The following is a 25,221-nucleotide window of genomic DNA, read 5'->3' on the forward strand; positions in this document are numbered from 1 at the left end:
AGATTCCAGGTACAGAATCCAATGTGGGGCTCAAACTCACAAACCGTGAGATCATGACCTGAGCCGAAGTCGGACATTTAACCGACTGAGCCAACCAGGCACCCCTAAAGATTTTATTTTTATGTAATCTCTACACCCAACATAGGGCAAAAACTCGCAACCCCGAGATCAAGAGCTGCACATTTTACCAACTGAGCCAGCCAGGCACCCCCTGAAGTATCTGATTTTGACATCAAAATTAATTTCAAAAATTTTAAATTTAGTTTAAATCAAATTTAGATTTGATTCAGAATCATCAATAATTAAAATTTATGAGCACACAGCAGTTATCTCTGGTGCCTGGCAAAGTCTTCAGGACCACTGAAACCAAAATTTCCATCATGTGACCTTTATTCAGGGGCAGCTTTGCTTTTCAATTAAGAACTTTTCATCTCATAGAAAATGGAAAATAACGAGCAATTTCTTTGGGTCACGTATCTCTATTGCCAGAAAAATAAAAGACGTCGAATTTTTCAGTAATATACATAACAGGCACCATTTTTGCTTTTATGTAAAGTATCAATTCCACATGTAATTGCTGAATATTTTCTAAATTAAGGGCCCATGTGGTGAGCGGGTGCACACAAAGAGATAATCAGAAAAATCTCGGCATTAAAATATAGTCTCCAAGTAAAAACACATAAATCACTTTGGTGAGGCCCAGCCTGCTGTGAAACCTGCTGTGAAAAGTACTGCTTTCAGCCTGGTATTTCTCTTGAGTCTAGTGCAGAGGAACTGAAAACTGGGCCTATGAATCTTAGGTCACAAGGTAAAGGCGACAAAACAAATGGCTACATACCACAAAGTCAAAGGGTAAACCCACAGAAGTACAGAGGTCTATTACTGGGTTATAATAGAGTCTGTATTAGAAGACTCGCTTTCCCTTTCTAGATTTCATTCCACTGCTTGGTAAATTCACTTCAACAATGGTGCCACTTTCCTAAGTGAGGAAAATAAAACCACTCCCTGAACAAACACTGTGTGATTTCTTGATATGATTCCCAACTCCAGGAGCTGTGACTCCAGTTATTTCCTTACTCAGTTACTTGTTCAGAGCCAGTTGCTGATGAGGCCACAGCTATAGGTTTCTGATTCATCACCTGGGTCTGTTCCATTGCCCACAAATGTACCCCTAATGCTGGCTAGTCATCTCACAAATGTCACAAGGGGGGTGAGCCTGAGAGCCTGCCTGTGCCCGACGTGACCCAGTGTTCACTCCTGGAAAACCATGGAAGGATATGCAAAAGTGAGGGTGGTTCTGTAAGAGCTCAAGACTAAAACGCAGGCAGGTGGTGAAAGCGAGCAGACTGTATATATGCCTCTCCTTTTTGTCCTGAGCTTTCAGAGAGGAGCTAGGTATAAGAACAGATACTCTTTGGGTCCTCCATAAAAGAAAGACATGCTCAAGTGATTTCTGAAACCCTTCTTGGCTCAGTACACAATGAATCACTAGAAGTAACACATTGTTCACCTGGGATGTATTACTCAGGCTCACAGAAACATTTGCAACCTGAGGACATGCTGGAATTTATGTCTAAGACTTATTTATCAGGTCTCCTCTCTGTACGTGTCCCTAGAGCTATCATTTTCAGCCTTGGCTGCACAATAGAGTCATCTGGGGAACTCTGAAATAATCCCAATGGTCGGCCACACCCAGAACAATTATATTAGAATCTCAGGAGGTGGGTCCCAGGCTAGTCAATAGTTTTTAAAGCTTCCCTGGTGATTCCAATGTGCAGTCAAGGTTGAAAAGTACTGTATTAAAGGAGTAACAGTCAGGAGCATGGATCTGAGGCTCAGGAGTTGAGAGGGGTGGAAATGTTCTCAGTTATGCTGACTTGTTGAAAGCATCCCAGATTTCTAGGAGAACTACCTAGTATCTACTGAAAGCTTATTTCAGTTTTCCTCCTAAGGGTCAGAATCAAAGGCAGAGAGCCTAAAAATAACTCATCAGCAGCCTGTTTAGCTGATGGCAATGCTGGAAATTCTAAGTTGCCTTTTAACTTCAGCTTATTGCCTTTTCCCTTTGAAATACTGTAACTATTAAGAATCAAGTTACAGATCAATAAAAGGTCTTGTTAACCATGTTAACAAGTGTGAGAGGTCCAACCAACACCCAAATGCTGAATATAACCTGGTATTTATGTACCCCTTTACCTAAAATTAAAGGGAAAAAGACTGCAAAGATAGTTGAAGAGAACTGTATTTGCTTAAAGGAATGACAAGTGATACATTTTCCACATTAATTTATATCCGCCCTTCATCTCCACAGGCTCAATTAATAAAAGTTATGCATAAATCATAGGAGAGATCATTAAATCAACCAGTTCACAGTGCTGACTAATTGGTAAATAAATACTTCATGAAAGTGGTGATGGGTGTACAGAGTCTGGGAAAAAATAAACCAGAAAGAAAGCTTTATCTCTAGCTATGGTAGAGGTGTCCACACCTCATCCACTTCAATTTTACAATATTTTTCAAAATTGTTGGAGGGAGATACCACAAAAATAAACCCCCACAGGGGGACCACATCCTAGATGAAAAGTTTAAAATCAAGTAAAAATTTGGATTTGTTTAATTAGCCAGATGCTTGGTAGCAGGTACATATGACATGCTAAATGTGGGTGTTAGCACATTTTTGTATTGGTCCAGTTGTTTGTCATTGTGCGAATAAAAGTAGGGGCAGAGGAAAAGAAAGTAAGGCACAGAGGATGATGAAAATGGCTCTTTGCTAGGCTACACTGAAAACAAAAATAGGTGCTTTGTAAATTAGCTTGCTTTTTGAGGTTTAATTTTTTTTGAAGATTATTGCTTTAATATAAAAAATAACATCTTCAGATAGAAATTCTTTCCCCCTCACCAAGAGACCTGAGTTTGAGGTTAGGTGGTACTGTTTGCCAGTGTGTTATCTTGGGCAAGCTTCTAAGCCTCTTTCTTTATCAGGAACTTATAAAGATGTTTTCTTATTTAAGGTATCATGTGAAAAACATTTGACCCAGGTGCACACATAGTGTACAATACTCATGAAATATCTGTTATTGTTGTTATTTACTACGTGTAGATAAGCCTAGTACTCATCTTGATTTTTCTAGAGAGAAATGCAACTCTTCAAAAATGGATCCTGGATTCAGGATGTCAAATAGAGACCAGTGGCTCTAAATAAAATGAAAATTCAGAGAAATGATGCCTCCAGCCTTGACCTGTCATTCCTGTTTCTCACAGAGACCCTGAATATGGCCAGTGGAATGGTGAAGTCATCACTCAGAAGTGATGCACTGTTTCCAGAGCCCCGTGGGAGAAGACTCTACCAGAAAAGAGCAGATCACTAACTGGGGGTCTCTGCCGCATGACCATAGGTGAGGTTGAGACCTCTCCTCTCAGAGCTCACTGGGGACCAGAGGTGGAATGAGACCTTGATCCCCACTCTCAAGAATCTGTCAATCTGGTAGGGGAGACAAGTGTTAGTTATGCACACAGATATGCTCAAACACTAAAATTAGAGTCCTTCCGAGTTCCAGTTCTGTCAGGGCTCTGCGGTGTGGCAGCAGTCTAGGGCAGGGGTGTGGCAGGAATGGCCTTAAGGCCCCGGCAAGGCTGGGTTCCAATTCTCTGGCCAGGGCTAGGTTAGCAGCTGTGGAGAGGGCTTGTGTGTCCTCGCCAAGCTGTGACTTTAATGCCCTCTGAAGCAAGCTGCTGCTGGAAAAGGGTCTGTCCACTTTCAGAGAGAAAGCTTAGGAAGGGATTCTGTGGGAGAGTGACCAGAGAAAGTCCCACTGTTTCTCTCCCCTGGCCCCAAGAGAGAACAATGACAACTTTTTGTTAACAAAAGGTTTAAATATTCAATGCCTGTTACAGGGTACTTATTTCACCTTTCCGGGGGACTCAGTAGTCATAACTCCTGATGAATCTTTATTTCTTAATGCAACAGAGGAGGAGAAAGAAAGAAGGAGAGGAAGGAAACAGGGGCAAAATGAAGGAAGGGGAATTGTGAGGGAAGGCCAGAGACAAAGGGACCCTGGAGAGTCCTTGCTAGGCGCCTATACATCAGGGTTGTGCTGTTCAGAGAGGGCCTAACAGTGCTGTGCAGCTGGGTGCAGTGACCCTAGTGGTGAACAAAGGGCTGCAGAGAAGAGCGGTGAGGTCCTCTTCCCTCAAAAACAAAGTTCTCCCGAAGCCTGACTCCATCCCACACACATTTGCCCCAAAGCCTATGTTGTTCTTTTTCTTTTTCTAAGGAAGGAAGAAGCAGGTACATGCTAAACTTCATATCCTCACCCTCAACTTTTCTCAAACTGCTTCTTGGAGCGACAGCTTCTCTGACAGAAGCTCCCACCGTGTCCCTTTGCTTACTGGGAATTTTCCAGTCCTACTGGTAGTGTGTCTCCAGCCATTACAAACTTGAATCTGATTACAGTCCTAGCACTTCTTCACAAAGTTATGTTGGATGAAACAGCCTTTTCCCCTGCAAGGACTTTTTTTTCTTCCTGAAAAGTGGATAAAAGGTAATTTATAAATCAACAGTATGCTTTATGACTATGTGTCTAACATTGGGGCATATCTTAGATTAATATGGTCCTTAACTTTTTGGGTTGTGTTTACTTGTTATAATGACACATACCTTTCGGCTCCTTTCCTATATATTTATAATTTATAAATTATATATATAACATATTTATAATTTATAAATTATAAATCTATTATATATACATTATATATAATTTATAAATTCTAAATACATTATATATGTTTATTATATATTTATATATAAATATAGAAATTATATATTACATATATATAATTTATTGATTGATTTGTTAAGTTAATGAATGAATGAATTTATTTATTTATAGCTTTGTTAAAATTGCCACAAAAGATTCTTGCCTGAAAAGATAGTTCATTAACATATGCCACTACCATCAAAAGCACAATGTTATTATTATACATAAAGTAAATATTATACATAAAGTAAATATTCGCTTTTGTAATAAATCAGATAGAGGTTAAGTTGTTTAACTAAAATTGTGACGGTTGAGGAACATCCAAGTCTGCAGAGGGGGCCGCAGCTAATCACAGAGCCAAATGACAGTTTGGCGCAGCTTTGGGGCCCCTCCCAGTAACCAGCACCAGCACGGCTTCCACAACCACCTTAGTAGACACACAATCTCAGTAGAAGCAGCGGGCCCACAATTTAACACAGCTTCAAGGCTAGTTTTGAGTAGCTCTCCAACCACCTTGTGGTTCCTACTGCCTGCCCACGTGGGGCTTCTGGAGCTGCACTGGCTATAGCTATTTGAGAAGCAGTGTTTGGAATTTTGCATTTACCCAGGAGATGCATAGAGAGAAGGCAATCTAAGTGACCTCTGTATTTAGCCTTTAACCGAAGTCAGACGCTCAACTGACTGAGCCATCCAGGTGCCCCAGTAACGAAACTTTTAAAGGCATTCTAAGGTCAGGAACTAGACAGTAATGCTCGTTAATTCTGCTTATATCCAATACTGTACTGAAGCTTCTACATAATGTGATAAGGCAAGGAAAAAAAGGGTATAATTGGACATAGAGAGATAAATTTTGCTTATTTGTAACAATATGATACACTATATAGGAAAACTAAGATAATCTATAAACTACTGAAAGTAGTAAGAGTTTAGTAGGCTGATGTTCAAAATCAACATAGAAAAATGAATAGTGTTTCCATATCCCAATAATGGACAATTCAAAAATATAATTAAAAAAAATCCCATTTATAATAGCAACAGAAAATAGAAGTGTGGTAACCTGCCTCCAGTGCCCTCCCCACTTTCTTTGAATTCCTGTTTAATCAAGAGGATACCACAGAAATAACAGTCTGTGACTTCCAAGGTTGAGTCACATAAGATATTATAGCTTCAACCTTTCTCTCTTGGATCCCTTGTGATTGGAAGTCAGCCATCATGTCATGAAGATACTAACAAAGCAGCCCTAAAGAGAGATTCACGTGGTGAAGAACTGAAACCTCTTGCCAAGAGCCATTAAGAAACTGAGGCTTCTTTCCGGTAGCCGTTTTGGAAGCAGATCCTCCAGCCATAGTCAAACCTTCAGATGACTGCTGTCCTCACTGATACCTTAAATCTCATGAAAGGTCCTGGGCCAGCATCATACAGCTAAGCTGCTTCTGAATTCCAGGCCCTCAGAAACTGTGAGATAATAAATGTTTGCTGTTGTAAGCCACTGGGTTTTAAGGGTAGTTAGGTAGCAATAGAGAAACAATTTTAACAAAAATTCATAAATAAATTTTAAGGTATGAAAAACTTTTATAGGAAAAATATTTTTAAAATATTATTGAATGATATAAAAGACAAATTGAACAAACTGAATAAATAAAATATCCTTTACTTCTAAGAACAGAAATTCTTTCCAATTTAAACTACATATTCAGGGAAAAATCCAGACCTACTTCCTATGCAACTTGATGAGCTAATATTAAATTCATATAGAAGATCAGAAGAGCAAGAATATTCAATAAAAATCTGAAGAACACCACCAGGTATGGAAGGCAGTGGGGTTAGTCTCCCAGATACCAATATTTATTATCAAGCTGTTGTCATTAAGATAGTGTGTGTGGTACTGGCACAGGGGTACACAAATCAGTGGAGCAGAACAGAAAGCCCAGAAACAGACTTAGAACCTTGATCTGTGTGGTAGGCATAATAATGCCCACCCCACTTCCTCCCTCACCACCCCCACCCCAAAGATGTCCCCAATACAGTCCTCAGAATCTGTGAATGTGTTAGGTTACATTCTAAAAGGGATTTAAGGTTGTAGATGGGACTAAATTTGCTAATCGTTGACTTGACTTTAGAATAGAGAGATTATCCTGGTTTATCTGGGTGGGCCCAACATAAGCATAAGACTCCTTAAAAGTAGAAGTGAAAGGCAGAAGAAGAGTCATTGTCAAAGAAATGGCACTGTGAGAAGGGCTTAGTCTGGCACAGCTAGTTTGAAGATGGAGGAACGGGGCCATGAACCAAGGAATGCAGGAACCATCCAGAAGCTAGAAAAACAAGGAAACAAATATTCCCCTAGGTCCTCTACCAGGAATGCAGCCTAGCCAACACCTTGATTTTAGCCCACCAGGGTCCACTTTGGACCTCTGACCTCAAGAACTATAAGATAACAAATGTATGTTGTTTTAAGCTACTAAATTTAGTGGTAATTTGTTATGAGAGCAATAGTAAAAGAATATGATTTACCTTACAAACCAGTGAGGAAAGGAAGTACTAGTCAACAAATGCAGTGGAACCAACTGGTTATCCGTATGGAAAGAAAGAAAATTTTTAGACTCTTCTCTCACGTCATATGTGAAGATAAATCTGAGGTGGAGTGAGTAGCCAAACGTGTAAAAAACAAAGTACTCAAAATTTTAAAAGAAGTTTAATATCTTTATGAGCTTGGAGAGAGAGGATTGCTTAAGGCACAAAGAACACAAGCTGTAAAGAAAAGAAACTGATAGAACTATGTTAAAATTACATTCATATGTTCAATAAAAGTCACTATACATAGATACAAAAAAAGCAGGAGAATATATCTGCAATGCATCTAACTCGTAAAAAATAATATCCATAGTATAGAAAGAATTCTTTTTTCTAAGAAAACTTTCAGGGGGCCTGGGTGGCTCAGTCAGTTAAGTGTCCAAGTCTTGGTTTTGGCTCAGGTCATGACCTCACGGTTCATGAGATCTAGCCCTGTGCTGGGCTCTGCACTAACAGCATGGAGCCTGCTTGGGATTCTCTCTCTCTGTCCCTTCTCTGCTCATGCGTTCTCTCTCTCTCTCTCTCAAAATAAAAAAAAGCTTATTTATTTATTTTGAGAGAGAGAGAGGAGGGGCAGAGAGAGAAGGGGGGGAGAGAGAGAGACAGAGAGAGAGAGAGACAGTGAGAGAGAGAGAGAGACAGAGAGAGACAGAGAGAGAGAGAGAGAGAGAGATGTGGGGCTAGAACTCACAAACTGCGAGATCATGACCTGAGCCCAAGTTAGAGGCTTAATTGACTAAGCCACACACGCACCCCAATATATAAGTAAACTTAAAAAACAAAAAACTTCAATTAAAAAAATATATAAATAAATGACCCTGAGATCAAGAGTTGCATGCTCCTCTGACTGAGCCAGCCAGGTGCCTCAGAGATAATTCTTATAAATCAATGAAAGAAAAACAACCCAACAGAAATGGAAAGGACATGTTTTTTGGGCAGTTCATAAAAAGAAATTCCAATGCCCATAACATGCGAGAAAGTGCTTATCTTTATTATTAGTCAGAGACAAGCGATACATTGTATGTTTCTGACCAGAAAAAATTTTTTTAATCTGAAAATTCTAAGGGTTGATGAGATTATGGAGAAAAGGAAGGTCATGGTCTTCTGCTTATGAATACAAATTTGTATTTTATTTATTCTATTACTTTTTAAATGTTTATTTTTGAGAGAGAGAGAGAGAGAGAGAGAGAGAGAGAGAGAGAGAGAGAGAAACAGAGCGTGAGTGGGGGAGGTGCAGAGACAGAATCCGAAGCAGGCTCCAGGCTCTGAGCTGTCAACACAGAGCCTGATGCGGGGCTTGAACCTACAAACCATGAGATCATGACCTGAGCCAGACACTTAACCGACTGAGCCATCCAGGCACCCCATGTATTTTATTTTTGAAGAGCAATTTGGCAGTATTCTAGACAGTAGAAGATGTGCATGTTGTGTGTCCCAGCAGTTTGTTTCTGGAGAAATACATAACTCAGGAAATGACTTGTGCTTGCACATAAGAAGCCATGTACATCTATCACAGCATCATTTGTAATAGGGGAACTCATGAACAACCTAAATGTTAATGAAAAAGAGAACAGATATTATGTTGTATTCACAAAATTAATGAAATGGTGCTACATATATCAACATGGATAAATACTAGAATCATTTAAGGGGAAAAATAAACTTGCAGAGTGATATATTCTGCATTTATATAAAATTTAAAATTTAAAAACATATACTATTAATGCTTTCATATATATAATAAACTTTGGTGAGGCCTGAAGCTTAAATAATTAGGGAGGGCGGTCTTCTTTATGAAAAAGAACACAGAGAGGTGCCTGGATGGCTCAGTCGGTTAAGTATCTAACTCTTGATTTTGGCTTGGGTCATGATCTGGCAGTTCATGAAATAGAGCCCCACGTTGGGCTCTGCATTGACAGCATGGAGGCTGCTTGGGATTCTCTCTCTCCCTCTCTCTCTCTCTCTCTGTCCCTCCTCTGCTCACACTTACTCTCTCCCTTGCTTGAAATAAATAAATGAACTTAAAAAAAAAGAATATACAATTATAAACTAGGTACAAAATTGAATATTAATTTTGAAAAAGAAAAAAATCACAACTATAAGTTTTTTAAAGCTGACAAATACCACAAACAAAATTCAGAAAAACAATGTAATATTATTAACTATTTGACACCTATCTATATTACCATTCTCTTTGGGGCACCTGGGTGGTTCAGTCGGTTAAGCATCTGACTACAGCTTAGGTCATGATCTCATGGTTTTTGAGTTTTAGCCCCATGTTGGGCCTTGGGCTGACAGCTCAGAGCCTGAAGCCTGCCTTGGATTCTGTGTTTCCTTCTCTGCCCCTCCTTCGCTTGTACTCTCTCTCTCTCAAAAATAAGTAAACGTAAAAAAATTTTAAAAATAATACGATTCTCTTTGACTCCAATTTTTTTAAATATATTTTTTACATTAAGTATAAAAAGATAATTCCATCTTTTCACTAGCATAGCTGGTCAGCAAAAAGAAAGATACTTTGGAAAAGATTCTTTAAGCATCACAACTCTTTACTGTCCTTCTTGCATAGCAGAGTGACCAACTGACCTCTCTAGGCAGCCTGGACCACGGCCCTCAGCAAGAAGCAGATTGTTCTCTCAGGGTTGAATATGATGAGATCAGAGTCAGGGGCAGAACAACTCTGGCTGCTGGGAGTTTTGAGGCTATGGAGGCAGTCCTGGCAGCCCCGGGGCCATGCACCTCAGGCTTGGGTGAGACTTCTGTCCTGCTCCAGACTTCTCTCCTGTTGTGGGAGCTACTTCTTTGACAATGGCCCTGGCAACTTCTGGGCCTTAGAGGAAGCAATGGGAGCAAGTGTGCCTAAGCCCAAGATTCTTTAGTTTCAGGATAAATTGGCTTCTGTCTACTGTAGGGGAGGAAAAATTTTCCTCAACCCTTTTAGGGTCCATGGCTGGGTCTGAAAATTAAACTAAGATTACTAAGAGAAAAGCAACCAAATTTATTTAATATACATTTTATGAGACACAGAAACCTTCATTAAAAAAATAATGAAGACCTGAAGAAGTGTTTAAACTTGAGTATTTTTATGCTAGGTTTGATGAAGAGTGAAAAGTTGTGGAAAGATGTGACAGGACAAGGGTGAGCCAAATGTGGCAAACTGGGAAAAGTTACCAAGCATGTTGGGTCAGATTCCTCCCTGTGTCCCTTCTCTTTGGAAATAAAGGTGCTTCCTTCCTCTGGGTAAAACCTCTGACATGAGGCTTTTATGACCTGCTTCAGTGGAAGGTTAGAAAAGTCCTTCCTGCTTATGCCATTTCTCAAATTCCTTCAGTTTGACATATTTAATATGTCAAAGTGCCATATTTTGGGATAGTGTGCCCTGAACCCTGTCATTACACATTTACCAAAAAGTTAATAACATGTTAGGGAATAAAAATTCAGGACAGTGATTACCATAGGGATAAGAGAGAAAAATTAGGATTGGGATAGGGTAATGGAAGGTTTCAATAGTATTTGAACTTAAAAAATACTCGAATTTATGGGGCACCTTGGTGGCTCAGTCGGTTAAGTCTCTGATTTTGGCTCAGGTCACAAACTCATGGTTTTTGAGTTTGAGTCCCACATGGGGCTCTGCACCAACAGGGCGGAGCCTGCTTTGGATCCTCTGTCTCCCTCTCTCTCTCTTTGCCCCTTCCCCACACATGCATTCTCTCACACACGCACTTTCTCCCTCTCAAAATTAAATAAACACTTAAAAAAACTTGAATGCAAATAGGGTGAGCTATTAAGACCTACTATGGGGATTTTTTTGTACTATTTTTCTTCTTTTCTGGGTGTCTGCAAATATTTTATTTTATACACACCACACACACACACACACACACACACACACACACACACAGCACTAACCATTGGGGCTGTAACTGTCAGTGCCTCCTCTGTGCTCAAATAATTTCAAAAAGTCTTATCAAAAAAAACCCTACTGTTTACAAATCACAAATCTTTAAATTTGGTGATGCTGATTCTCCAGTTCTTTGCTGGTCATAGTTTCTCCATTTTATTATACAACCAAGAAGTGTATTTTATTGTCTTTATGAATAGTTGCTTCTTTAGTGACAAGCTCCACAAACATGCTGAGTAATTACATTCAAACCATAAACTTTTAGTTTGCCCAGGATTTATGAACTAATTAGTATATGAATTTGTGAAGAACAATAACTTATACCCCATACTATACAGACTTTCTGTAACCAAGCCATTTCTCTAAGAAAGCACTAAGCTCTTTGGAGTTACTGCTAAAGATCTGAGCCTTCAGTAAGCTGTCTGGGCTTCCTTCCTTCAGTAATGCCACCACCAGCGGGGGACAGCACAATTCCTGGGGGGTCTGTTTACTTAGACCATAACATCGACTCTTTAAAGCCAAGTTTTCCAAGTGAACACGTGAATATTTTAGCAGTTGGTTCAGAAAAACGAGTGCAAATTGTGGATAATACAGTGAATATATTAACAGCTTAGGATATTTAATACATTTTTAACCAAGTATAAATTATGTAAAATGCAAATTTTAGCGGCAATTAAGAGTGTTCACTGTATTTACCTTAGGAGGCTTTTGAAATCCTTTAACAGAAAACGTTCACGAAGTTTCCAATACCTTCTCACAGGGAACTACTTTGGATATTACTTATTTAAAACAAACGACTTCACAGCAGCTCAGGAGAGGGTGAAATTTCAAATGCAGAACAGCTGTTCTGTTTTAAAGTCCAGGCCAGCTCCTAAAATTGTGCGTTAGTAAAATCGATCTAACTAAAATTAATCTGCTTGGTCACCCCTTTTGTCCACCCATGCCTCCTCCCCCAAACAACCCATTGTAGGTCTCCAGGCATTACAGCCCTAAGAGTGCAATGTGACCTTGCGTGCGTGAGAATCCACCTTTTCCCAGGCTGACAGCTTGGCTGTGTTTGGGAGAGGACATATACCCCTCCTCCTTCGTCCTAAAGAGCCCTTGGTAATACCCCAAACAGGTATTGTTTTATATGGCTGTGTTTAGAGAGTGTTTGGGCATGATATTCAATTTATGCCAGAAGTATTAAACAGGAAAAACATACATGTACATGTGCACACATGTGCGTGTGAGCACACACACATTTTTCACATACCCTGCAGTTGTAGAACAATTTGCAGTTAGAGCAAAATCTTTCCTCTTCACATTTAATACTTGGAAATGCTTGAGGTTTGAGGAAAACATTTTCATTAAGCGTTTGATGTTGTGGAACAGCTCCAGGCAGTGGAAGACTGCTTTGGTTCACATTTCAGGAGCTCCTCAGGACTTGGGAAGAGGAGCTAATGAAATGTTTCCCTGTTTAAAGTCACTTACAAGAAAATGAATCTTCTAAAATTTAAGATATTCCATGTTAAAATGAACAGCAATATTAAACACTACCCAAAAGCCATGACGTTCTGAGGGGAGTAGAGGCCTAACATCTCCTCAGAGGAACTCACGTACTTGTGATCTTCAACCCAATATGGATAAATGGCGTTGCTGAGTCAGATTACTAGAATTTATTTGTAAGTCCAGAGACTGAAGAAACCTAGCTTTCCTGTGTGAGCTAGCGATACTAAAATGAAAATGAAAAGATTTTTAGTCTTCTGATACTAGCCAGTTAGGCCATATTTAGCTACCTATCTACCTATACATTCAACCAGCATTTACTAATTGTCTATCAGGATACAGGTGTTATTAGAGGCCCCCCCCACCGCCCCACCCCTGGGCATACAAACATGAGCCAGTCACAGACTTTGCCCTCCAGGAGATTAAAGTTTCACATAAAAATATATTTTCAAGGGAGTAATAAATCAGGGATAATTGGTCTACTCTGGATTTTTTTATTACTCTAAATAATTAAAATAGTTTTATATAGAATTTTTGCTTCTTGTCCGCACAACTGTGAGTTTTCCTGGCTTGAAGGTCTAGGTACCCAAGAAAGGGATGCTTCCAGACGCAACAATGGTTCCACTGAATTAGAAGATGAGACTGCCGCTTGGCATTCTGGACTCCTTATGCCACTGAACCATCAAGCAAAGAGATGACTTCACTGAGTGGATTGATCCTGATTATCAGGGAATTGGGGCTACATAATGAGGGCAAAGAGGACTCTGTCTGGAACCCAGGATATTCTTGGGGAACCTCCCACTACTTCCAGGTCCAACAGTAGACACTAATGGAAAACAACAAGTAGAAATATGAAGAATCAGGGAAGATTCAGATCTTTCAGGAATGAAGTTTGGGTTACCCGACGGGTAAAGAATCTCAACACATTGAGATCTTGACTGAGAGATCACAGAGTAAGAAATAAGGAAATTATAAGCATCAACTGTATCTTAAACATTTTTTTTAATGTTTTTATTTATTTTTGAGGGAGAGAGAGAGAAACAGAGAAAGCACAAGTGGGGGAGGGCCAGAGAGAGAGGGAGACACAGAATCCGAAGCAGGCTCCAGGCTCTGAGCTGTCAGCACAAAGCCCGACGTGGGGCTCAAACTCACAAACCGTGAGATCATGACCTGAGCTGAAGTTGGATGCTCAACTGACCGAGCCACCCAGGTGCCCCCCCCCCGCTTTTTTTTTAAATTTTTTAAACCATCAACTATATCTTTATGACCATTTCATTTACTGTAACAAGGACTACAGCAGCTATACATATTTTCTTCTTGCATGTTTTGGTTTCTGTCGGCATCACCACAGCAACTGATCTTTACCCTGGCAGTGACGGCTGACTCCAATAGTTGCAGTTAGCTCCATTTTGCAGTGTCCCACGCTACCAGAAATCGCCTCACTGTATTCCCTCAGATACCAGCACCACTTGGATAGTGACCCTTCTCAGAAGTCTGTGTTTTAGCTCCATAAGCCCCCTCCTCCAAGCCTAAGTTCTAACAATCACAACATCTTCTCTTTGCTCCTCAAGCTTTAGGAGTGGTAGCTGCTTCCTAAAATTTTTATGTTGGGGGTATTGCAGTATCTCCCTTTTGCCTTTTCCATTCTCTAACGTTTGGGTTTTTGTCTTTGAAAGACAGAGAGAGCAAGAGAGAGTGGGAGAGAGAGTGTGCATGGGCACATGAGTTGGGGAGAGGTAAAGAGAGGGGATAGAGCAAGAGAGAGTGAGAGACAGAGTGTGCATGGCAGCATGAGCTGGGGAGAGGTAGAGAGAGAGAGAGGAGAGAGAAAACCAAGCAGGCTCCATGCTCAGCACAGAGCCTGACATGAGGCCCGATCTTACAACAGTGAGGTCATGACCTGAGCTGAAATTAAGAGTTGGATGCTCAACCGATTGAGCCACTGCAGAACCCCTTCAGTTCTCTAATGTTGATTAACAACTAGAGTTGTTAAATTCTTTCTGTTAAACTAATTGATGTGATTCCTGTCTAATGACTGGATCATGACTGATACAATGAATACTGTTGCCTCCCCCAAGTCCATTCCATCCCTTCCACAACAAATAGCAGTCATTATTTGGGAGAAACTAACCCTATCCCAGATTCAGGGATGGGTCCTAATTGGCGTAAGTCACAGTAACCCCACTCCCTTCCTTACTATAAGTGGCGCATACAACCAAGGCACCAGCCAATTAGTCTATATCATTCCTCTGGCCATAGGGATTGGTTAGGGGTATTCCAAATTCTGCAACGTGGAGGCTCTGTCTCCACAGAAATAGAGTTTTATTTAGATGTAAAGTCAACAACTGCTGCTAGCCTTTTTGCCATCTTAAGAGGAACCAAACAGAGGGTGAAGCTAACCCATGCAGGATGGCAGAGTTAAGGGGACTGCAAACAACAGAGCCTGAAGTCCTGATGAAGTCATACCTCATGTACTCAGGACATTTCCATTAAAGGAGCCAGTAAATCTTCTTTATCATTTCAGCTAGTTTGAGTTAGATGTGCAATTACTTGCCAGCAAAAGCCTTCCAATGAAGTCATCTTGTAATTAAACATACGTGTGATTACAAAGGACCATGCAGGCTTATAAGATGCAGTTTTATATATGTGCATTAGCCACTCATGGGGTATATACCCATATGAAGTGAACAGTAAAATATTAGAGAGGGGTTAAGTCCGTCATCTTTGAGTTCTTAAGGTCAAATTATCCTTTATAACCAGTCTCGCCTCTACACCTTGAAAATACCATAAACCTTTATCTGAATAGGAAAAGTTTTTCTAAGTTTATTCTTTTGGTTATAAGGACATAGGAAGCTGTTTATTTTTTCATTTTTTGGTTGGTATTTCTAATATCCTGGGGATATGAATTCAGAGCCATTAGACCACATGCAAGTTCAAATTACTCACAAGGTAGAAGTAACTTAACTTCATCAGCTTTGCCTTCAGCTCTTTATGCTAGCATACTGATAGACCAGTAGGAGGAAAAGACCTGTGGACAGTCTGTTTTATTTTTAGAAACCTTAGGTCTTGAGAGCTTGTTTGGAGGTTCTAGCAGGGGAGCGCAGCTACTCGTATACCCTTGACCGAAGAACGGTCCTCCTCTATCGGGTAAGGTCGTCCTCTTCGACCGAGCGCGCAGCTTCGGGAGGGACGCACATGGAGCGGTGAGGGAGGAAGGGGACACCCGCCTAGCCAGCCAGATCAGCCGAATCAACCCTGGCGATCAATGGGGTGACAGATGTCGCAGCCAGATCGCCCTCACATCCATAAACCTTAGGTCTTGAAACTCTCTCCGGGCCTCCCTCTGCCCTCCTTCATCGGTTAAACATTGTGAAAGCCTCAGCCTCTTGCCTTTTGACTTTTAGTGATAAGCACAGACACAGGTAATAAAAAGGGCCTTTCACATTTGCATAGTGTTTGAGTTTTCAAAATACTTCATATAGATAATTTAATTTGGATGCCCAGCTCTCTGGGAAGTGGACAGGGGAGTTACAGCCATTTTGTTGACACCAAGGGCCAGGGCTGTGACCAACTTTTCCTTCTGTCCCCAGCCCAGCAAAGTGACCTTGATATAATTCTAGGTGATCAGGAAATGTTGGCTAGTGAATGAAAATGAAAGACAAGAGAGTTTCAGCAGAATTTTTTTTTTCCTTAAAACATTCCCAGGATTGTAGAGCTAAGAGGTAGAACTAGGGCCAGAACCCAGGACCTCTGGCTCTAGTTCTCTGCCCTTTTTCTAGGTGTGGCTGTGGTCAGAGCATAGGCCAACCAGGAAAGGAGAGTCTAAAGAGCTGAAAGGTACATGGGGAAACAGAGAAGTTCCCTGGAGGGAGGGCTTCTCAGACACACGTTCTCACAGAGGAGGGCTGGCAGTTAACCACCTAGCCAAGACTTCATAAATTGACTCTTTTTCTGACAAAGCTGACTATACAAACATTTCTTTTTCTAGCTACCTTGTTCCACATGTGGGGTGCTCTTATAAAGGATTATTAGGATATCAGGCCTCTGCTGTTTTAACATATTAGTCTACAGAATTGGCTGTGGGCATTTAATTTTTTTTTAATGTTTATTTATTTTTGACAGAGAGAGAGAGAAAAAACATGAGTGGGGGAAGGGCAGAGAGAGAGGGAGACAGAACCTGAAGCAGGCTCCAGGCTGTCAGCACAGCTCACGAACTGTAAGATCACAACCTGAGCTGAAGTTGGACGCTTAACTGACTGAGCCACCCAAGCACCCCAGCTGTGGGTATTTTTAAAAAAGGAAACACAAAGGAAAGGGAAGACACAAAATAAAAGTGATTTGGAGATTTAAAAAAAAACAAAAAAACAAAAAACCAAAATAACACAAATCTTGCCTACAACTAATCCTGCCATGGGAGGAAGTCAAAAGAGCACTGTACAGGGAGTCTGGAAGCCTGGAGCCATCTAGGACTCTCACACTGATTGCCTTGTATCTTGAGCAAGCTGATACATTTTTGGAGTCTTCATTTCCTTTTGTAAATTAAAGGGTTGAACTATTCATAGTTCTCTAAAGATCTTTCTAGTCATGAGATTCTAGGAGGCAACAGGCATGGGAGAAAGGGGTTTTCTTTCGAACCTTGCCCCTGACACTTGCCAGGTGTTAAACCTGGACAAATTATTTCTTTTAAAAAATAATGTGGCTCTTTCGTCTGCGCTGCTGACATGCCATCAGATTTAGGAAGATCCAGAAACTTTGGGACCACCTGAGCCACAGCTACGTCAGCAAGCACCGGAAGCACCCAGGAGGCCGAGATAATGCTGGCGGCATCACCACAGGATAAACTCTGACAGATATCACCCAGGAAAAGTGGGCAGGAGGCATCACCACTTAAACAAGAACTAGGACTTCTGCCCAACTGCCAACCTGATAATCTGTGGATGGACCTACGTCAGTGAGCAGACACAGGCAAATGCTGCCCAAAACGAGACTGGAGCTGCTCCTGTCACTGACGTGGTGCAATTGGGCTACTGCAAAGTTCTGGGGAAGGGAAAGCTCCCCAAACAACCTGTCATCATAAAGGCCAAATTCGGTGGACAAGCTAGGAAGAAGATTAAGGGTGTGTTCGAGGGCCTGTGTCCTGGTAGCTTGAAGCCACGTGGAGGGTGGTTCATTAAATGCTAACAAGCGCTTAAAAGAAAAACAATGTGCATTCTTCAATTATTAAAGTATAATGTATATACTATAGAAAATGTAGAACACGTAGGTAAGAATATTAAGGTAGAAAATAAGGACCTCCCATAATTTTGTTACCCAGAGATAATTGACTATTTTAAGCTATTTCTTTCTACAATGTAAGCTACAATAACCCTTGGGCCAAGCCTGTGGTTTTTGTAAGGCCGATGAGCTAAGAATGGTTTTCACATTTTTAAAAGGTTGAAAAAAATCAAAAGATAACAATATTTTATGGCATTATGAAAATTATGTGAAATTAAAATTTCAGTGTCTCTAAATAAAGTTTTATTGGAACACAGCCATGATTATTTGTCTATGCATTGTCTGTGGCTTTTGTCTTACAATAGCAGAGCTGAGCAAGAGACCCTATGACCCACAAAGGCTAAAATATTTACTATCTGGTTCTTTACAGAAAGTATGTAGGTGTATGTAAATAAACATGAAAAATTATGTATCATATATTCTATTTTTTTCTTTGAACATTTAAATATAAACACTTGCTGGTAACTGTAAATATTCTTTGTAAATATAGTTTTAACAGCTCCCTAACATTACATCATGTAAGATGTACTATAATTTAAACACTCTTCTTTTGTTGGACATTTGGTTTATTAAAATTTTTCACTTACAATTGCCACAAACATCCTTAGGCACAAATATTTGACCATATTTCTGATTATTTCCTAAAATTAGCTTCCTAGAAGTGAGATGACTAGCATAAAGTATATGAACAGTTATAGATCCTCTAAAAATGTGCCAATATACACACCCATTACTCGCAGCAAATACAAGTACTTATTTCCCTGTACTTTTCTGAGTAATCATCTTTAGAGCAGAGAGGGGGAGAGAGGATGGCAGAGGAAGTGGGGGGAGAGCAAGGGAGGGAGATTAAGACTGGACTGAGATCCAGACTGACGTCAAGTCCAGGGTTATTTGCCTCTATGAGCTTATTTCTACTTCACTGAAGTGGGGGTAAGAGTTCTAGGACTAAAAGTTGGGTTTTGCAGAGGAAAAAAAGATATGAAAGCACTTTGTGAATTGTTAAAGCACTACCACCATCTCATAATTATTATCATGATCCTATGAAAGCTGTATATATGAGCCAGCCAGTCGTTCACCCTGAGGGGAAAAGACCAACTCACCATAACTATCCTTTTTACAAAACAATCAGGTCTTAACTTTACAAAGAGTATCTCATCCCTGTGTTACATTCTTAAAATTAGATCCATGTGTTTCTTTTAATTAGTATTTGATACAGTATTAATATTCTTATTTATCTTCTGCATGCCATATGGATTAAATTCTCATTACCTTTGATCTTAATACTTTTAAAATATGTAAATCAGCAGACACCCTCTTTAAAGCAGTGTTTGCATCCCTGTCTATTATTGCCTTGGGCAAAAGGAAAATATCTGCATTGCAAAAAATCCCCAAATTGTGTTGAAATCCTGAAAACCATATATTACACTGGTCAATCTCAACAAATTAAATAATGGCCAACTGAAAATGAAGCCAATTAGAATTTAATATTGCTTAAACCTGACGAAGGTTAATGAGAGCCCACCATGCGTGCATACCATCAAGATGGTCACATTTCAGAACAAAACTAGTTAGGGCTTTACAATTTACTTCAGCAAATAGTACACAATAAGGTTTTTCTGATTAACAAATACATGCATGCTATATTAAGTGCTGCAGTGTTCTGAAACAGCATAGGGTGAAAGTCTTTTTTGTTTTAAGCTGTAGCAAGTCATTTCAACTTTCTTGGTCCTTAGTTTCTTCTACTATACAATGGGGTGATTGGCTGGTGAATTCTAAGGCTCATTCCAGCTCTAAGCACTTAATAAGAAACAATTACAAGGCAGTTATTGAACACATTTTAAAGGAACTCTAAACTTAACTGGGACTGTAGTTACTAATTAACTGAAGAAAAACTGGAGAGGGGAAAAGAACAACTATCATTGATTGATGGAAATTAATCTTAAATAGGACCATCTGTATATCTGTTTATGAGCACACTTAGTCAATTAGACTTGTTTTCCCTTTTCTTAAAAAAGCTATATTGTGAAACACATATTGGTATTATCTTCTCACCTCTTAATTTGAAATACTTTTCTAGCTTATGCTGGGATAGTCATTCCCTCCCTTGGAGCTTATTCAATTAATAACACAAAATATTTTTAGGAGAATTTTGTGTCAATCATAGGTCTATAACCTGCATGCCACTAAATGCCAGAAACTATACCTGCTTATTTACAAGGTTAATTGCCTTGTCATCTGTTCATTTTACTTCAAAAAATAAATAAATAAACAGGTTTCCAGACTTAAAACAGAATTGATAGACCTCTTGGACTATAGGAAGGCTTATGTTCTTAAGCCCACATGCAGCTTTTTCTGGAAGAACACAATCATGTGTTCATTTTGAATTAATTAGCTCGGTTACCATTCTATAGTTTCTGTACTTTGACTGACAAGCTTCCTGCATCCCACTAGTTATTAAATAGTGCAGTTTCTCAATTCAGGTAAACTTTGCTGGTACAACATAGTCTACGTACATATAGTATCGCCTAAAAGCAGTCCAATCTCCACGATAAGAGATACCTTCTATAGAGAGTGGTTCTGCTTTAGAGAGTTTACAATCTAACTTAGAAAATCTAAACCTTTTACTTGAGCCCCATTCTTGACTAGTAAAACACATAGAGACCAACTGTGCAAGGCACTGCTAGAAGATCAAATATGAAAGATCGGAATCTGTAGGGCAAATTACCAAGAAATAAAAAGGGTCAGGAATATCTACAGGAAAACTAGCTATGACATGAATTATTTCTCATAATATACTGGCCTAGAAAAATGAGAACCAGGCATAGATTCACAACACATATTATATTGTCTGTTTCCCCAATTATGCCATAAACATTTACAGATATTTATACTTATATATCACCCAGTGGGATAGTCTGCCATGTTGTACCAGGGGTGCATCCCATGTAAGCAGGTGCTAACCTTGGCCATGAGGGTGGGGCCTGTGCTGTTCATGGGTAGAGGAAATGCCAACCTTTGATGGCTGCTTCCACCTCTCCACCACCTGACCACCAATGTTTCAATTCCAAACCAAAAGACTGACCCTTGTTTTCACACTTACTCCTCTAGCATTATTTTCTCATAATCTTTAGCTGCCACTGAGAATCACTGCCTTAGAAAATTGCTGAAAAGGCACCATTTTTCTATAATGTGCTCAGGGACAGCGCAAGCCAAAAACAAAGGTGTTTCATGCCAGATTCCACCCTCTCCTAGCCCCATCATATATCATTCACCAGGCCTTGCACCCTCCACTTTTGTCCTCCCTGTGGGAGTCATTCCACCTATCTCACTGCTTTAATTCAGGCCTTATCAACTCTTGCCTGGACCACAGCGACTGCCTCTCTCCTAGTGTCATCTCCAGTTTTGCCCCATCCTATCTATTTTCCACATGGAAGCCGGAGACAATTTTCTAAATGAACGCGTCATCCTCTGCTTAATGTCTTCAATGGTTCCCCATACCTCTCAGAACAAAGACGGCAATCTTCAGTTCAGCACACATATCCTTTCCTGCTCTGACACCTAACTTACCTCTCCAGCTCATCTCCAACAGTTCCTCAGAGCCCAGCTTCTGGTACAGAGCAACAACTCCATGTGCTAGCCCTGTAAGAACCAGCTCAGACTCATCTTCTTCCGGCCCCTTCCCTAACTCCCAAGTCCAAGTTAAAGGCCCTAACACTGGGCTCCCATTTCATTCTGTGTTTAACAATATAATAACAATTATTCCACCTGAGAGCAGGTACAGAATCATATTTATCTTTCTGCATCTGTGGCCTAGATCACAGCAGATGACAAATGAATGTATATTCAAGAAATGAACAAATATTTTAGCTGTTCTTGCTCAAAAACATCCACCAATGTCTTCAATTCTTTCAGAAATTACACATTGCTAGGTGAAAGCCAGCTGGCTAGTCTGCTAAATTAAATCTATCAAAGTGTTATCTATCTTGAGAAACATGAGGTTATGTTAACAGCAGGCTTTTAGGAGGCAATTCTAAATCAGCAAGGCAGCTGTTACTGGGGAATCTTTCAGGATGATAGGATAGACATTTTTTTTCACAAAGATTATGTCCCAACTATGTTCCTAGCACCACATTAGGAAGCAATGATAGCAATAGGCTTAAGGATAAGGCTGTGGGAACTTCAAATTCCTGCCTATCATTTATAGATGGGTTGTCTGGGTGCTGCTGATTTGTAGAATAAATGTTTATACTGATATCTGTGTAACGATGGAGGACTGCCTGAAGATCTGTGAAGCCACTAAGAAAAATTGCAAATAAAGAATCCAAAAACTAGGCCAGAGTAATGTACAAGGGGTTGTGCCTTTAAGGACAAATGATCAGAATGGTCAGTTGCTAAATAAAATTGGCACTGCCAGCCATCCAGAGATTAAGGAAAACCGCCCCAAAGCACTGTCTGCTAGACTGAGTCCGTGTACCCACCTTCTCCCCAAAACTTGGTATGTTCAAGTCCTAACCCCCAACGTGATAATATTTGGTGGTGGACCTTTGGGAAATGATTAGGAATGAGATTAGTGCCTTCGGAAAAGAGACGCAGGCAAGTTCCTTCATCATTTCTGCCATGCGAGGACATAGCAAAAGGGCCCCTGTCTATGCACCAGGAAGTAGGCCCTCACCAGACACTGAATCTGAGGGCACCTTGATCGTGGACTGAGGTGAGAAACGAATGTTGGTTGTTTAAGCCACCCAGTCTGTGGTATTTTTGTCACAGCAACCCAAATGGACTAAGACATTTCTTATGACATTTTACGTCACTAAGTAGAATAAAATCTGTTTGCCATGGAAGACAACAGAGCATAGTGGTCCAGAGCCCAGGCTTCACAGTGAGAAAGGCCTGTGTGGAATCTTGGCTCTGATACCTTTTGGCTGCACAAGTGTGGACAAGGCACCTTCCTCATCTGTGAAATGGGGGTATTCTAAGTAAGATCTAATATGAAAAAGATTAGTTTATCTCTAGTAAAATCAGGTTTTCTAGCACAAGAGAAGAAGCTAAATAAAGAGAGGCAAACAAACCAATTCAACTCCAACCCTTCAAACTGATAAATACTTTTCCTTTAAACACCACTGCACCAGGTACAGCAGCTGGGAGAAGTTCGTTTTCTCTCCAAACGGGGAAACTCTTTTTCTTCAGCTAAGATTGTGTATAAGATCTAAATCTGTTTTCAAAACATTTGAAACAATAGTTCTGGCAGCTCAGTAGATGAAACTTGGATCTTCCCCCACAATCATACCATGTCTGGGTTTCCTTAATCCTCTTCCAAATTAGTTAAATTAGGTTTAGGTGGGTGAAGCATTTACTAAATACTCTCATGTTGGAATAATCCATATCACCGTATAATGAGGACATGGTTAAAAGAACCAGATCCTGCAGAAGAGAACTGGCAAAATCACCTGAATTCTAGGACTTAGGAAATAAAAGCAAAACATTTCCACGACTCTCAGTTTTTCTATGCATCACAATGCAAAACTTAAATCTTCAGAAGATAATTCAGATTGGTTTTACAGAGTCTTTCTCTCTTTCACAAGGTCCCAGGAAGGAAATGACTCTTCTGCATAGGGGTTAACATACAATTCAAGTGCAGCTTCATGGATTCTACTGCAATAAATACCCTTGAGAGGCTGTTGATGTAAGTGTGTTGATGGAAGTGGGTGTCTTATTATAGAATTGCTTTAACCCAAGATGCCACCTTAGTGTGAAGAGAAAAACATATTATTTGAATATTGCTGGAAGCTGCATTTTTCCCTGGGGAAATGCAAAAGTGAGACACTGACTTTAGCTCACTTTTGGAAAGATGGGTGAAGGAAGAGCCACTAGGAAAAGCTGAATACAGACAAAAGGAAAGCTAAATACAGACAAGAGGAAACAAAGCTAGCACTCTAGTGTTCCCTGAAATAATATTCAGGCTCCAAGTAATGCGAAAGTGTAGGTATAATAATCAACAAACAAAAAAGTGACACTCACAATTGTACAAATTTCTAGTATTTTAAGATTTTGTTCCTCTTGTTTTTTCTGTCATCCCATTTGTCTTCACCAAGGTAGTGAAAAACTGAAAGACTGGATGTCTAAAAATATCTTTGGATATTAAACACCAACTTATTTAATAGGACACATATGCCACTGACTTCATTTTTGTAGACCTTTTCTCTGGACATCCAACCTTTCAAAAAAAATAGTTGACTTCATCAGCTCTAGTATCATGGCCAGATTCCTGCTACAGTAACTGCACTCTGGAATCTAAAAACCTAAATATTTAAATCCATGGTCCATGGAATTTCATGGCCTCCTTTTATGCCTTAACCCTAATATTTCAAGATCCAGCTGAAAACACTGTTGAAAGTCACTGTAGTCTCACAAATGAAGACATCTTAGGGACAAAAGTCTGTACCTCTGCAAATGTGGTGAAGCAAACTACAGAAGACAAACCTGGGAGGTGGACATTTCAAAGAGCTGTGGTTCTCATCTCTTTTTTGAGCAAAAGAAGATCCAAACAAAGCCACACAACAGCTAAACCAATGCCATCTGTGTGGAAACCATATTTTAAACACAAACAAAATCAAACGCTCCATATGCCTTCACTCGCGAACATTTGCTAGAACATTACTGAGTATTTATTGTTAGAAAGTCAGCATGGTCAAGCAAAGGAAGCAAAAAAGCCCAATGGGAAGTCCTTGGCTTTCCTCCACTGGCCTTCCTTCACACTCTGTTATCACCGCGCACATAGTGCGTTCTATTTGGGGATGCTACACTACACTGTTTCTGCCTCTGTGTATTTACTCCTAAAATAATTTAACATGCTCCTTCTTTTAGAATTCAAGGATTTTGCAAAGCCTACTTGTAAAGCGGGTTTTTTAGCCTTTGCCATGGCATAAGACACACAGAAAATTACACCGTTTGTATGGCACAACCAGGCAGACAGAGGCGCTCGGACTGCCCAGTTCTGCCCGACTGCTTCAGTATCTTGGTACAACCAAAATTTATCCATTGCCCAGCAGAGCACCACAGCACGTCACTTGAAGATCTGCTGTAAAATGTATTTGTTGCCAGGAAATGTTAGTGCTATTACTTCTTTAAAATGCTGCTAAATGGAATATGAAATTTTAATTTGAAAGCACATAAAAATGTATGTGATTCTTCATCCCACTCCTACATCTCAAGGTTTTTACAACTTGGCTGTGT

The 25,221-nt window shown here is 40.0% G+C and overlaps 1 protein-coding gene and 1 pseudogene across 13 annotated transcripts in view; one reads left to right on the top strand and one right to left on the bottom strand.

Annotated features, from left to right (window-relative positions):
* MYO3B (myosin IIIB) overlaps positions 1–25,221 on the bottom strand; it is a 489,550-nt gene that overhangs the window by 41,882 nt on the left and 422,447 nt on the right. The window lies entirely within an intron of this gene.
* LOC125172747 (60S ribosomal protein L27a-like) lies at positions 15,910–17,863 on the top strand (annotated as a pseudogene).

The sequence above is a fragment of the Prionailurus viverrinus genome, chromosome C1 (genome assembly GCF_022837055.1).
Source record: "Prionailurus viverrinus isolate Anna chromosome C1, UM_Priviv_1.0, whole genome shotgun sequence".
In the NCBI taxonomy this organism is placed as follows: domain Eukaryota; kingdom Metazoa; phylum Chordata; class Mammalia; order Carnivora; family Felidae; genus Prionailurus; species Prionailurus viverrinus.